Source organism: Chiloscyllium punctatum, chromosome 10 (assembly GCF_047496795.1).
Source record: "Chiloscyllium punctatum isolate Juve2018m chromosome 10, sChiPun1.3, whole genome shotgun sequence".
Taxonomy (NCBI): Eukaryota; Metazoa; Chordata; class Chondrichthyes; order Orectolobiformes; family Hemiscylliidae; genus Chiloscyllium; species Chiloscyllium punctatum.
This window is the reverse complement of record NC_092748.1, coordinates 14,396,199-14,409,667: the sequence shown is the minus strand read 5'-3', so window position 1 is coordinate 14,409,667 and position 13,469 is coordinate 14,396,199. Positions and strand designations below refer to the sequence as shown.

At 41.6% G+C, this 13,469-nt stretch overlaps 1 protein-coding gene across 4 annotated transcripts in view; it reads left to right on the top strand.

The window, feature by feature from the left end:
• The first annotated feature begins 1,460 nt into the window (after nucleotides 1-1,460).
• creb1b (cAMP responsive element binding protein 1b) overlaps nucleotides 1,461-13,469 on the top strand; it is an 88,166-nt gene continuing 76,157 nt past the window's right edge. Inside the window, exons 1-2 of one of the 4 annotated variants that reach the window (XM_072578583.1) lie at nucleotides 2,105-2,289; nucleotides 11,436-11,504. The gene's annotated coding sequence lies outside the window, so the exon portion shown is untranslated. Of the gene's footprint in view, nucleotides 1,544-2,101; nucleotides 2,290-11,435; nucleotides 11,505-13,469 lie in introns of those variants that run through there. The other 3 variants (XM_072578584.1, XM_072578585.1, XM_072578582.1) reach the window with 3 other exon arrangements.

Here is a 13,469-nt window from a genome sequence, read left to right as displayed (position 1 = left end):
CAGCTTTGTACATTTTGAACCAAGCCTGAAATGAGGTCAGCAGCTGAGTGGCCTTGTGGAACCCAAACTGATCATCAGTGAGCATGTTTTGATAAACAAGCACTGCTCAATGGTACTGTTGATGACACCTTTCATCACTTTACTGACGATCGAGAGTGTACCAACGGTTCATTATAGTTGGGTTGGATTTGTTCTGTTTTGTGTACAGGACATAGCTGGGTAATTTTCCACATTCTTGTCGAGATGCTGGATGTTGGCATGGGGAAGGTATTGGTAATCTTCATTTTTGAATCATTGCAGTCCATGGGGGAATAGGTATATCCACAGCACTGTTAAGAAAAGAATTCCAGGATTTTGACGAGCCACTCTTAAGGAAGTGATATAGTTCCAAGTCAGGATGATTGTGTGGATTTGATTGAAACTTACAGGTGGTGCTATTCTGAACTACTGCCTTAGTCCTATTAGATAATAGAGATTACTGGTTTTTAAAGGCGTTGTCCTAGGAGCCTTGGCATGCTGCTGCAGTGCCTCCATTGTACACACTGCTGCAACTGTGCATGCACAATGGGGATGCCAGTCAAGTCGGCTGTAGAGAATATCATATGGGGAGACAGCATAACAGGGAGGTGTCATCATAGAAATACAGAAGCAGGAGCTACCCATTCAACCCCTTGAGCTTGTTCCACCATTCAATATCATCATGGCTAATCACTGAGTTCAATACCCAAATCCTGCCCTCCCCGCATATCTCTTTATGTTACAAGAGCTAAACCTACTTCCTTCTTGACAACATGACCTTTTGGCCTCAACCATTTTCTATGGTGAAGAGTTCCACGGACTCACCATTCTGGATGAAGAAACTTTTCATCTTACACCAGTGTCTGAGCTGAGATGTCAAATTTCTTTATAAAACATTAAGTTATCTCAGGCATGTGACTTGAAAGAAGTTCTGTGATTTACATATTAATGAATCAAAATCTGCAACCTATTCTAAAAGATGAAAGACTATGCAGCAATCTAGGTTTGTTCAATATACAGCATCAGTGTATGACATTATGATCTTTTGCTATAAATTCAGTGCCCTATGATCCTACTCCACTAGCTACCTGATGATGGAGCAACGCTCCGAAAGCTTGTACTTCCAAATAAACCTGTTGGATTATAACCTGGCGACGTGCGATTTTTAACTTTGTCCACAGTAAAAAGGACTACCCCCCCCCCCCCCCCCCCCCCTTCTTCAACTTTGACTTCTGATTCAGGACTTCCCCCTACTATCTGGAACATCCTTGCTGCCACTAACGTGTCCAGTCGTGTTAGAATTTCAGATGTTCCCGTCACAGAGGTGGAAGAAGGGAATATTACGAAGTAGAAACAGCAATGGTTAGGATGGGGTGGGCGGGAGAGCATGCCATGGGAGGGGGCGAGGTAAACTTCATATACGAGCGAGTTGTGATTTGAAACGGCGTAGGGCGGATCTCCAAGGGAGTCGCATTGCAACAGGGGCGCCGTTTTTAACCACTGTTCTTTTGCAGGGTCTCTACAAGTGAGTAAATATTTAATCCTCTCCAATGAAAACAAACACGGGGGCCAAGGAAAACCGCGCATGCGTACATTTATGCCTGGCCGTGGGGGGGAGGCCGCGGCGCGCACGCGCAGTAACCGGTCGGTTCCGTTAAAGAACCGTTTGCGCGTGCTCACTTTCCTTTGCCGGGGTTCACGTTTGTTTATTTTGTTTTTGTTCATCCCCAGTTACATACCCTGATGGTTGGGGGGGGGGTGAGAGAGAGAAAGAAAAAGGAAAGGGTGTCTGTTTTTTTCTAAAGAAAAGAAGCAGAACTGATGTAGGATGGGATTCGGAACCGATTCAAACAGCGTGTACCTGGCGTGGTTCGGCGCAGCCCCGAGTGGGAACGCGCTGGGGGCGGTTGGAGTTTGAAAAAGGGTTCGGGTGGCTGGGAGGGGAGCGGGGTTGCGCGCCTGCGCAGTTCGATCCGAAAGACGCTCGGGCCCATTGCTGCGGGGTTTCCGCCATGGGGGGTGCGCACGCGCAGTCGCTGGAAGATTGGCGACTGCGCACAAGTAGTTTGTTCCTTCCCTTTCCCCCTCCCCCCACTCCATCTCCTTGCCTTTCCTCTGTCTGCGCCGGGAGCGACTCAGTCAGAGAGAGAGAGAGAGAGAGTGTGAGTGAGTGACGCGGTGGAGGTGTAAGGGACTGACGCGGTGTTTACGTCTCGGTGTGAGTGTCCAGTGGCAGCAGAGAGAGCCGGGGACTTGAGGGAAATAAAACCGGTAAGCGAGATAAATCGAAAGAGAGAGAGATGGGTTGGTGTGGGTGTGGAGGGGCGGTGTTGAGGAGGAGGTGGTGGTGGTGAGTGAACAGCAGCTCGGATCCGAACAATGGCGGCTGGCTTGTTAGAGAACAGGGCTCCGAGATCGGAAGGGGAGAGAGTGAGCGAGAAGGGCTTTCTGGCTCTTCCCCCGTTTCTACTCCAGGAACAGCCTCCAGCAATGTTTACATGGAAATGAAAACACCCCCCTCCTTCCCCCTCAAACCAATCATCCCCCATTCTTCCCCACCCCCCGCTTTGGGGAAAAAAAAAGTCCCCGCCAAAAATCTTGTGCATAAACGACCACAGCCATTTCTTCCTCTTCCCCCCGCCCTCTACCTTTTGGCTTCTAAAGACATTTTAAGAAATGCATCTACCAGAGAAACTGGCTTGTTCCTATTGCAACACCACTTTTCTATACCCCTCTTAATTTGCTGCTTAAAAGAAAATGGGCGTCGCACCACCACTGGCAACAAGAAGTAAGAAGACCACGAGTCGGTGTTTCCTGTGCCATTGCTGTCATCTGTGCACGTTTTCTTTTAAGTCTCCCCCTCTCAAAAAAAATCGCACGTTGCCCTGCCCGTTTTTTTGGGTCTTGGTACGCAAGAACCCCCTGAATCCTGAGGTGCTGAAATGAAATTGGACAAAGCATGTTCCATTATTTGAATTCTTCTAGCAGTGCAGCAATCCCTTTACTAGTCTTCTAAAAGTGAAAGAATGTAGTTCAACCACTGTTACTGATCTTGTATGCTTCTCAGAATTAGCTGCACGAATAACACTTTTGCCATGATGAATGGTGCCACAAACAGCTTTTTTAAAGGGTGAAACTGATATAATTAATGCAAATTGAAAGTTAATAAAGTAGAGTATATTTAAACCCTTGTGACATATCATGGATTTCTTGCACCAGTTCAAAATTAAATTTTTAATGCAATACTTTGAAGGTAGTTGAAATATTTATTGTTTTATAGTAATCCTGTATATCTGATACAGTAACATGAATTCTGAAACAATTAACCAGGTGCAGGTATGCAAATATTCTTTGCATATTTCCTGTGGGATCTTCGTTTTAAATGCTGTGTTGGCCTAGACTTTCCTTTACTGTTTAGTACAGGAATAAACAAAGGACTGACTTGAAGTAATATCACTTCAGTTAGTTTTACCATCAGGCTTTTTGTTAAATGAAGTAATTGCTATTCTCACAATGCAATATTCAGAAGTCTCTTGACATATTTTTGGCTGAATTTTACATGTTTTTTTCTGACATCCTGATGTTATACAGCCAGGTGATGCTGTGCACGTTAGTCAGATTGTGAATCCAAATGGCCCACGTGTAGTAATTATATTTGGTTATTGATGTTTGTTCCAGTCAGTGCTTTAGAAACTCTTTATTTTAATGTGGTTTTTTTTTAGAAGAGATGCATTTACTCTCTTTAGTTACCAGAGCAAGAGTTGATGATGGGGGTCATTTGTCAAAGTTTTTTTTTTAAATGCAGGTAGGTTTTAAGTTAAAGTACAGTATCTATCTTTCAGATATTTTGATCAAAGTATTATTTTATTGTAATCTATCAAATAGAGATTTACTTAAGATACCTTGATGTCTAGTTTGTAACTGCAAAACTCCATGAAAACCCCATGGTCAGTAAATTGGTGAGATTGTAGAACTTGCTGCTTAGAGCCACACAGTGGCTAGGGCATGCACTACGTACAGATCTGTTCAGATCATAACAATCTTCACAGTCTCAATTTAAATGGTTCCCTCTCCTATCAGCAATTTTCACCCTCCCATTTCAATTGGATAATCTAGTGTCATTTGTTCACTAGCTTGATCCATTTTTGAATGAGTTTAAATGTCTTTTTGCTGAGCATTGGGAAGACAGCCCAAGGTCCAAAACTGTAATCTTCCCATCGCCGCCTCCTACTGTATGTTTGTCTGAAACAGATGGTTTCCAGCTTCTGCATTTCTCTTAAGTCCAAGGCTAAACTTCTGATCATGACAGCCACCTACATAATCATTCAAAGTGGCTGCCTCCATCTCAGCCCATGATTGGGTAAAATCTTCACATATGCTTTTATTGCTTCTGTATTCTGCTGAACTGCATCCTATCCTCTACAGTGCTTAACTTATACTCTTTCAAAAACTTGAGCTATTATCCTGTCACCCCACCTAATATTGCCTTTGTTTCAATGGTTGTTTGATATCTCTTACTCTTCTGAAGACCCTTAAAATTATTTTTTTCTGTTTTGAGCTAAGTAAATTCGTTTTGGGATGTCCATAGCTAGCAATTTTAATGACAAGTGTATGACTGAGTATTGTAATTTCAGGAGGTGAGGCTTGGTGATATGAAGCAGGTGATGATACTGTTGTGTATGAGATATAATCTCTACTGTATTTAACACAGATGTCAGTATCAAGAAAGTCTCTGTATTTATATGGATCCAAATTTATTATTAATGAACTCAGGACCATACTTACTTCCTTCCTGTTGCATGCTTCAGTGGTATGTCTAAATCCTGTACTTGGTGTTATTGAAAATGAATGGTTGTAAGATGTATAGGACAATTATTTCAAAATGTAAGGAACATATCCAGGTTGTCCTTGAATTATAGTGTGTGTTCCTTTTCATTTTGATATGTTTTGCAAAGAGCAATCAGACTTGAAGGATTATAGTGTACTAATCCTTGCAGTTAGGGAGATGAAAAGTACATGTTTTTTATGTGGGGTCTTTTCATGGCCACTATATGTAAAGTGCTTTGCAGCCAATGAAATAATTTTATTGAAGTGTGTTAATTGGTTACAACCTTTCCTGCATTACAACAGTTTACATCCAGAAAGGTCCCAGAATCGGCATTGTGATAATAAACAAATAACCTGTTTCACAAATGGTGCTGGAGGAATTTACCTGAGAGTATTCCGCAAGCTGTCCTCTGCTCTTGTTCAAAATTGTGCCTGACGAGAGCTTGAGCGAGTGCATCATTCAAAAAATGGCTTGTTTTAGATTAGATTACTTACAGAGTGGAAACAGGCCCTTCGGCCCAACAAGTCCACACCAACCTCCGAAGAACAACCACCAATACCCATTCCCCTACATTTACCCCTTCACCTAACACTGCGGGCAATTTAGCATGCCAGTTCACTTAACCTGCACATTTTTTGGACTGTGGGAGGAAATCTGAGCACCCAGAGGAAACCCACACAGACACTGAGAATGTGCAAACTCCACACAAACAGTTGCCTGAGGCGGGAATTGAACCCAGGTCTCTGGTGCTGTGAGGCAGCAGTGCGTGCCGCTGTGAGACAGCAGTGCGTGCCACTGTGCCGGCCACTAAATCCTGCACACTCTCTACTGTCCTGGTATGTCAGCCCTAAGGTTTTAGTTGTATATGCAAATAGGAGAGAATTGGAAATTATATCATTGAGACTGTCTATGAATTGTGGATGAATTAGCTTTGATTTTTGTCGTCTTTACTGTTGAGATACACAAGGGGATAATTGTTTGTTGGAATTCTATTGATTCCACTGATTGTGGAAAACCTTCAATTATGAAAGCTAAATGAATAAATTATTGAAAAGCAAATAAAAATTCCTTCCTTAGAAGTTGACTATCCTAGGTATCTTTGGTTTCTATTCTTACTCGTGCAGTTTATGGGCATGTTGAAAAGTTAAAACAAAATTTTTCAGGATTGTGAACTGCACAAAGGAATTTAATAAGTCATTCAGCTTAAGAATGGTTTGATTTTTTTAATATGTAAGTTCATGAGACATGAGGTCCACAAGGGTAAAGATATGTTGATCTTTAAAGGTGGATGAAGAAAAGGATTTGGTGATTATTAATAGTTTACTGATAAGAGTTTCACATAAACATATTACGATCTCCATTTGCTGTAATGATGCTCAAGGGCCTTTGATTGCGAGTTGAAACAAGTTATTCTAACCTTTATACATCTTTGATAAAGCCACCTTGAAATGCTATGTGCAGTTTATCTTCAAAAGAGTAATTGCTTGGTTAAGTGTGACAATAATTCCACAATTTGAGGATCCAAGCTATGAAAGGAGACTCTCAATTGGGCTGTGTTCACAAGAAAAAGATTGAGGCATGATGCATATTTTTAAAACACTGTGTTACATAATGCCTATGCAAATAGGTCACTTAGCTTGCACAGAATGCTAAAACAGGTTGAGAGCGTAAGACTATGACATCTCTGACATGAGGTTAAGAGGTCTGATGTTTATTTCTACCCTCCATAGACTTGTGAATTTATGGAACAGCTTTCCACATAAAGCACTAAGTGCAGTGCTTGTTGGTATCATGAAAATTCAGAAAATTCATCATTTGGGATTGGAGTTGGAATTTACCAATAGAACTGAATATAGATAGGTAGCTGCCTGCTTTTTTTGAGCATATTCCTGAATTTTGAATACCGCTTTGGGAATATGATGTCAGGCCATCATCTTGACCCTCACTAGTAGCTTACAGTTTTCGACCATTGATATTTAGATTTACAATTCTGCAATGGCTTTTTTTTTGTGTGAAAAGCATTTTTGTGTGGGCAGATTATTAGTCTGACTGTCAGCCCTTTTGTTCATGTATTCGGGCTGTACTGGAGAGACTTGAGCACAAAGTCTTTTTAGAGTCATAAAGGTGTACAGCATGGAAACAGACCCTTCGGTCCAACCAGTCCATGCCAACCAGATATCCCAACCCAATCTAGTCCCATCTGCACACGGTCCATATCCCTCCAAACCCTTCCTATTCATGTACCCATCCAGATGCCTCTTAAATGTTGCGATTGTACCAGCCTCCACCATATCCTCTGGCAGCTCATTCCATCTCTTTTACATCTTTTGTGGCACCTTGGTGCAGCACCGTGAATGTTCAGTGGTTGAGAACACCCCTCTTGCCCTCAGGTAGTCATAAAATCTTGTGGCACTACTTTGAATAAAATTAGGAGAGTTCTCCCTGGCTTCATGATCAATGTATGTCCTTGACGCAGCATTAGTAAAGCTGATTATTTGGTTAACACAGTTTGGCTATGGGCTTTGCTTTTCATAAATTGACTGCAGTGTGTCTTTCCATTAAAATTGTGGCTATACTTCAGAAAATATTTTAATAATTACAAAGCATTTTGGGATAACTTGAGGTTTTCAAAAGTGCTGTATAAATACAAGTCTGTTCATTCTGCATTTTTAATGGTCGTGCTGTCTGTTACTTGGCTCTGACCATTCACTCTTTCTGCCTTAGATGGCTTATGCTCTTCTCAGCGTAGCTCTCTAGGATTGTGATAGTATGCAAACATTGTTATCAGGTCAGATTGTAGTTCCCATGTCCTCAAGGAAGGGAAGTGACTCTGCAATCTTTAAATATATTCAGGAGTCAAGTAAGTCAAGCCCTCAGCCCTTATTTTCAAAGATTACTTACCAAGTACTGTTTAGAGAATACATGAATAAAACAGGTCTCAACACACTTTGAACTGAATGCTGAGAGATGTGAGATTGCAGTGTAGGGTCAGTTTTATAGTACTGTGTCCATTTATACTTTATACACTGTGCCATAAACCAATGAGAAGAGCAAAAGCTCTGGTTATAAGGACCTAAATGACGTTATTTTTAAGTCACTAAATATTCAACTCCTTTGAATTGGATGTCCACAGCATGCAGCTTTTAGTTATTTAACAGAAATTGGCTGTCTGGCTCAATTCATAACAATGGTCAGATGGAAACAGAATATGAGCATTGATAAAATGAGGTCTAGTTTTGTATTCGCGTCTTTTCACACTGATACAGACTTAAAGTCTTGTTATACAGTATGAATTCACAGGCTCCTTGATCCGAACATTGGAATTGTGAAGAAAATATACTGCAGCCCTTGTACTGTGCAGGTAGTTATGGTAGGTGTACATGATGCAATAATAATGGAGTTGTTGATGAATCATAGCAACCAATTAGTCTGCTAATTTGCATCAGAGCCAGATAGGATGCAAAGAAAACCTTTGGTGGTGAAGATGTTTGGGAATCGTGCACCAGGGTCACCTGTTCCTCCCAAGCATGGTTCACTAATGATATGATATCTTGTGTACATGTACAGTTTATCCAAAAATATTATTTTCTGAAATAAATCTTTTATATTGGCTCAAGAAAAATCTCTGTTGACCAACCTTCACTTTTTCTACGTTGCTGAACATTTGTTTTTATGGTGAAGGATATGTTTGCACTGTTCAAGCTTTATCAAAAATGTAGTTAAATGCTATGCATGCTAGAAATCTGAACCAACAAAGAAAAAGCTGGAAGTAGTTAGCAGGTCAGGCAACATCTGTACAGAGAAACAGTTAATGTTTCAGTTACGACCTTTCTTTAAAATTTTGGTGAAAGGTCGTCTTGACCTTCTCACCACAGATATTGCTAGACCTGCTGTTTATTTCCTGCTTTCTTTTTGTTTGGAGCTTAAAATAAATTTGAATTTTTACCCCATCTTTTGCATCCTAAAAATATACCTGATTGCAATAAATTGTTTTGAAGTGTAACCAAGGCTTCTCAGTTATCACGTGGCAGCCATTTTATGCACACAACAGCCCTTGAAGCAGCAATCAGATTGATGGATCATTAATTTGTTTTGATGGTGATTATTCAAATACAAATTTTTTTAAAAACTTTTTTTTGATTAAAAGCAGAAAAGGCTGAAACAGCAGGGCAGACAGTATTTGTGGAGTGAGAAACAAAAGTTAATGTTTCAGGTCAGTGACGTTCCATCAAAACTGCAAGATATTTGTGCAGTTTTGAACCAAGTGTGTAACTTTCTTTTTAATTTCATATTTCCAATATCTGCAATGTTATTAGTTAATTTCCCCTCCATTTTGAATGTAGTAGCACATCTGAGGGTTACAACAGGATCTGGACCAGATGGGCCAATGGGCTGAGAAGTGGCAGATAAATGCGAGGAGCTGTAGTTTTATTAGTTTTTTTTTAGATTACTTACAGTGTGGAAACAGGCCCTTCGGCCCAACAAGTCCACACCGCCCCGCCGAAGCGCAACCCACCCATACCCCTACATCTACCCCTTACCTAACACTACGGGCAATTTAGCATGGCCAATTCACCTGACCTGCACATCTTTGTGACTGTGGGAGGAAACCGGAGCACCCGGAGGAAACCCACGCAGACACGGGGAGAATGTGCAAACTCCACACAGACAGTCGCCTGAGGCAGGAATTGAACCTGGGTCTCTGGCGCTGTGAGGCAGCAGTGCTAACCACTGTGCCACCGTGCCGCCCACCACGGTGGCACAGTGCTGTAGTTTAATTTAGATAAGTATGAGGTGTTGCATTTTGGGAAAGCAAATCTTAGCAGGACGTATACGCTTAATGGTAAGGTCCTAGGGAGTGTTGCTGAACAAAGAGACCTTGGAGTGCAGATTCATAGCTCCTTGAAAGTGGAGTCGCAGGTAGATAGGATAGTGAAGAAGGCGTTTGGTATGCTATACTTTATTGGTCAGAGTATTGAGTACAGGAGGTGGGAGGTCATGTTGCTGCTGTACAGGACATTGGTTAGGCCACTGTTGGAATATTGCATGCAGTTCTGGTCTCTTTCCTATCGGAAAGATGTTGTGAAACTTGAAAGGGTTCCCGCGCTGGCCTATTACCTGCCCTCGACCCCCTCATTTCCAACTGCCGCCAGGACATTAACCGCCTCAACCTGTCGACCCCCCTCCCCCACTCCAACCTCTCACCCTCACAACACGCAGCCCTCCAATCCCTCTGCTCTAATCCCAACCTCACCATTAAGCCAGCGGATAAAGGGGGCGCAGTGGTAGTCTGGCGCACTGACCCCTACGCCGCTGAAGCCAAACGCCAACTCGAGGACACCTCTTTCTACTGCCCCCTTGACCATGACCCCACCCCCCATCACCAAACCATCATCTCCCAGACCATACAGAACCTCATCACCTCAGGAGATCTCCCACCCACAGCTTCCAACCTCATAGTCCGGGAACCCCACACTGCCCGGTTCTACCTCCTTCCTAAGATCCACAAGCCTGACCACCCTAGCCGACCCATTGTCTCAGCATGCTCCTGTCCCAATGAACTCATCTCTACCTCGACACTGTCCTATCCCCCCTAGTCCAGAAACTCCCCACATACGTTCGAGACATCACCCACGCCCTCCACCTCCTCCAAGACTTCCGTTTCCCCGGCCCCCAACGCCTCATCTTCACCATGGATATCCAATCCCTCTACGCCTCCATCCGCCATGACCAGGGCCTCCAAGCCCTTCGTTTTTTCCTCTCCAGACATCCCTAACAGTACCCTTCCACTGACACTCTCATTCGTTTGGCTGAACTGGTCCTCGCCCTTAACAAATTCTCCTTTGAATCCTCCCACTTCCTCCAGACCAAAGGCATAGCCATGGGCACTCGTATGGGCCCCAGCTATGCCTGTCTCTTTGTTGGCTATATAGAACAGTTGATCTTCCATAATTACACTGGCACCACTCCCCACCTCTTCCTCCGCTACATTGATGACTGCATTGGCGCCACCTCGTGCTCCCGCGAGGAGGTTGAACAATTCATCAACTTCACCAACACATTCCACCCTGACCTTAAATTTACCTGGACCATCTCTGACACCTCCCTCCCCTTCCTGGACCTCTCCATCTCCATTAGTGACGACCGACTTGACACTGACATTTTTTACAAACCCACCGACTCCTACAGCTACCTGGATTACACCTCTTCCCACCCTATCTCTTGCAAAAATGCCATCCCATATTCCCAATTTCTCCGTCTCCGCCGTATCTGCTCCCAGGAGGACCAGTTCCACCATATAACTTGTTTAATTGCAATTTTTTTTCTTGCTTTTCCAGCATCTGCAGTCCTTGTTTTTACCAATCTGTTCTCTTGGTCAAGTATGGTGCTATCATATAGCTTCAACCATCATGTTGGGTCAATTTGCACAGATCATGATGTTACGTGACAAGCCAGTGTGTATTTGACATCTGATGTTCTCATTCAGTTTTGCCCAAACTGATCTGTTGTATGGTATACAGTGATTCATCAGAATCTGCAGCTGATATCTATCCAGTAACCATCTGTACCTGCTTGTGCTTCCTTCTAGACGTACATTTGTTTGCAAAATAATTCAGCTTCTTAGTGAGAAATCTGCTTGCCCCATGCCTGAGGACAGGTATGTCGCCATCCTTGAATAGAAATATCTTTTGCCTTATGAATTTATTTGTCTGATTATATTCAGTGGTATCTTGTGTTGTATTGTGTAACAGATCCAGTTCTAAATTACTAGTGAGCATGTATTAATCTCAGGTCCTACAAATCTAGTCACCTTTCACAAAAGTGGTCAGCCTTTGGGGGTGGAAAAATGGAAAACTCTGAACTTTTTCAACTGTTCCTCCATAAGTAGGCTAATTTAAAAAGCAATGAAGTGTTCAATCAGCGATGATCATATTGAATGGTAGGCCAGGCTTGACAGGCTGAATGGCCTATACCTGTTGCTATGAACAGGGTGTGTTGCTACCGGGGTTGAAATAAGTTCTGATATTTTCAAATTTAGAAATTCAGTTCTGGTGCCGTACTGGAGCTTAGATTTCTTAGTTTTCAGTCAATATCTTGTGGTAGAGCTCACATGACTATGACAAGCCAAGAGAGACAGTGGTACAATATTGCATTTCTATCCCAAACACTGCCTCCTTTATTGGATGATTATTCATCTTTACAAAGCTTCGTTCTCCAGCCACGTTTTAATTTGGCAAAAAGGTATATTTTTAATACATCAATTCCATATGATTAATGCATTTTGTTATCTTGGCTTTCTCAAAAGGCCACACAGGCCTTTCAAATTATTTAATTAATTTCCTGTAAACACATGGTGTTCCATGCATTAAGTTTGACTGATGCAAAATCTATCACAATATCACTTACTTACATCAGCAAGTGTTTAAGGAACAGAGAGAATTACAAAGTTCAGTGATGTTAATATTCTCCTGTATTAGCTTGCCAAATTTCTCAATATCTTTTGCAGATATGTTTGGGCTTATACTGATTTCTGATTTCAAATGTGTTTGTAACTCTTTTTTTCTGTGAGGATTTGTGGGATTGTATTGAATAATTAATGTGTTAGGGTAAGCCATAATGTGTCAAATATGTCCAAGTGAACTTGATAAAGTAAATCTAGTGTAAGTTATGGTTCCTTTATGACTATCAATAGTCATCATATTACCAGGCAGCATGTAAAATCTATTTATAGTTGCTGTAGGTTTGAACAGGGTGTGTTGCTACTTGGTTGAAATAAGATCTGATATTTTCAAATTTAGAAATTCAGTTCTGGTGCCGTACTGTAGACTTGCTTTTAAACGTGCAGTGTATGTTTTTAATATATATTGAAGTAATTTGGAACACTGTTTAATGTATTAATACAAAAATGCTACTAACAACTCATCTGTTCACCAAAGTCAGTTGATAAAGGATCTGTCTCAGGTGGGTTAAAACCAAAGGTTGGTCAGTAAAACAATAACTGAAGAATGGGAGCCCTTCAGAAAGGACTTAGTTTGGCAACATACAAGAGCTTTATGATTGACTAAAAATTACAGTGAAACAGAAAGAGTCTTATGATGGCTGCCTGGTTCATAATTCAGAAGAGAATCAAGCAACTTAGAGTAAGTACTGAGTAGCATTGAAAAAGCAAATTAAGAGCAGAGAAAACTGTATGAATAGTTCATTAGGTCCCATAAAAGAGAACTCAAATTCTTACAAATGTGAATAGTAAAAAGGGAATCAAAGGAAATTTAGGACTGAAAGGAGATAATCTCTTCGATACAAAAAAAAGACTGGAGTACTAAATAAATACTCTGGCCATAATCTCTTTGTTAGGGGAAGAAATGTCACCATAAAGGAGGAGATATTCGATAAATTGGTACAGGTAAAAATAGATGAAGAGGAGCTACGTAAAAGATTTGTGGCACTCCAAAGTAGAAAAGTTACCTGTTTGGGCCTGGAATATCCCAGATTCCTATAAAGTGGATGAGCTTAAATTGCTGAGACTCTGCTCACAATCTATCTTCTTAGACGGAGCAGAAGCCAAATAGTGGAGGAATTCAGAGGTTACAGCCCTGTTTTTTTTTTACAAATAGGAGAGAAA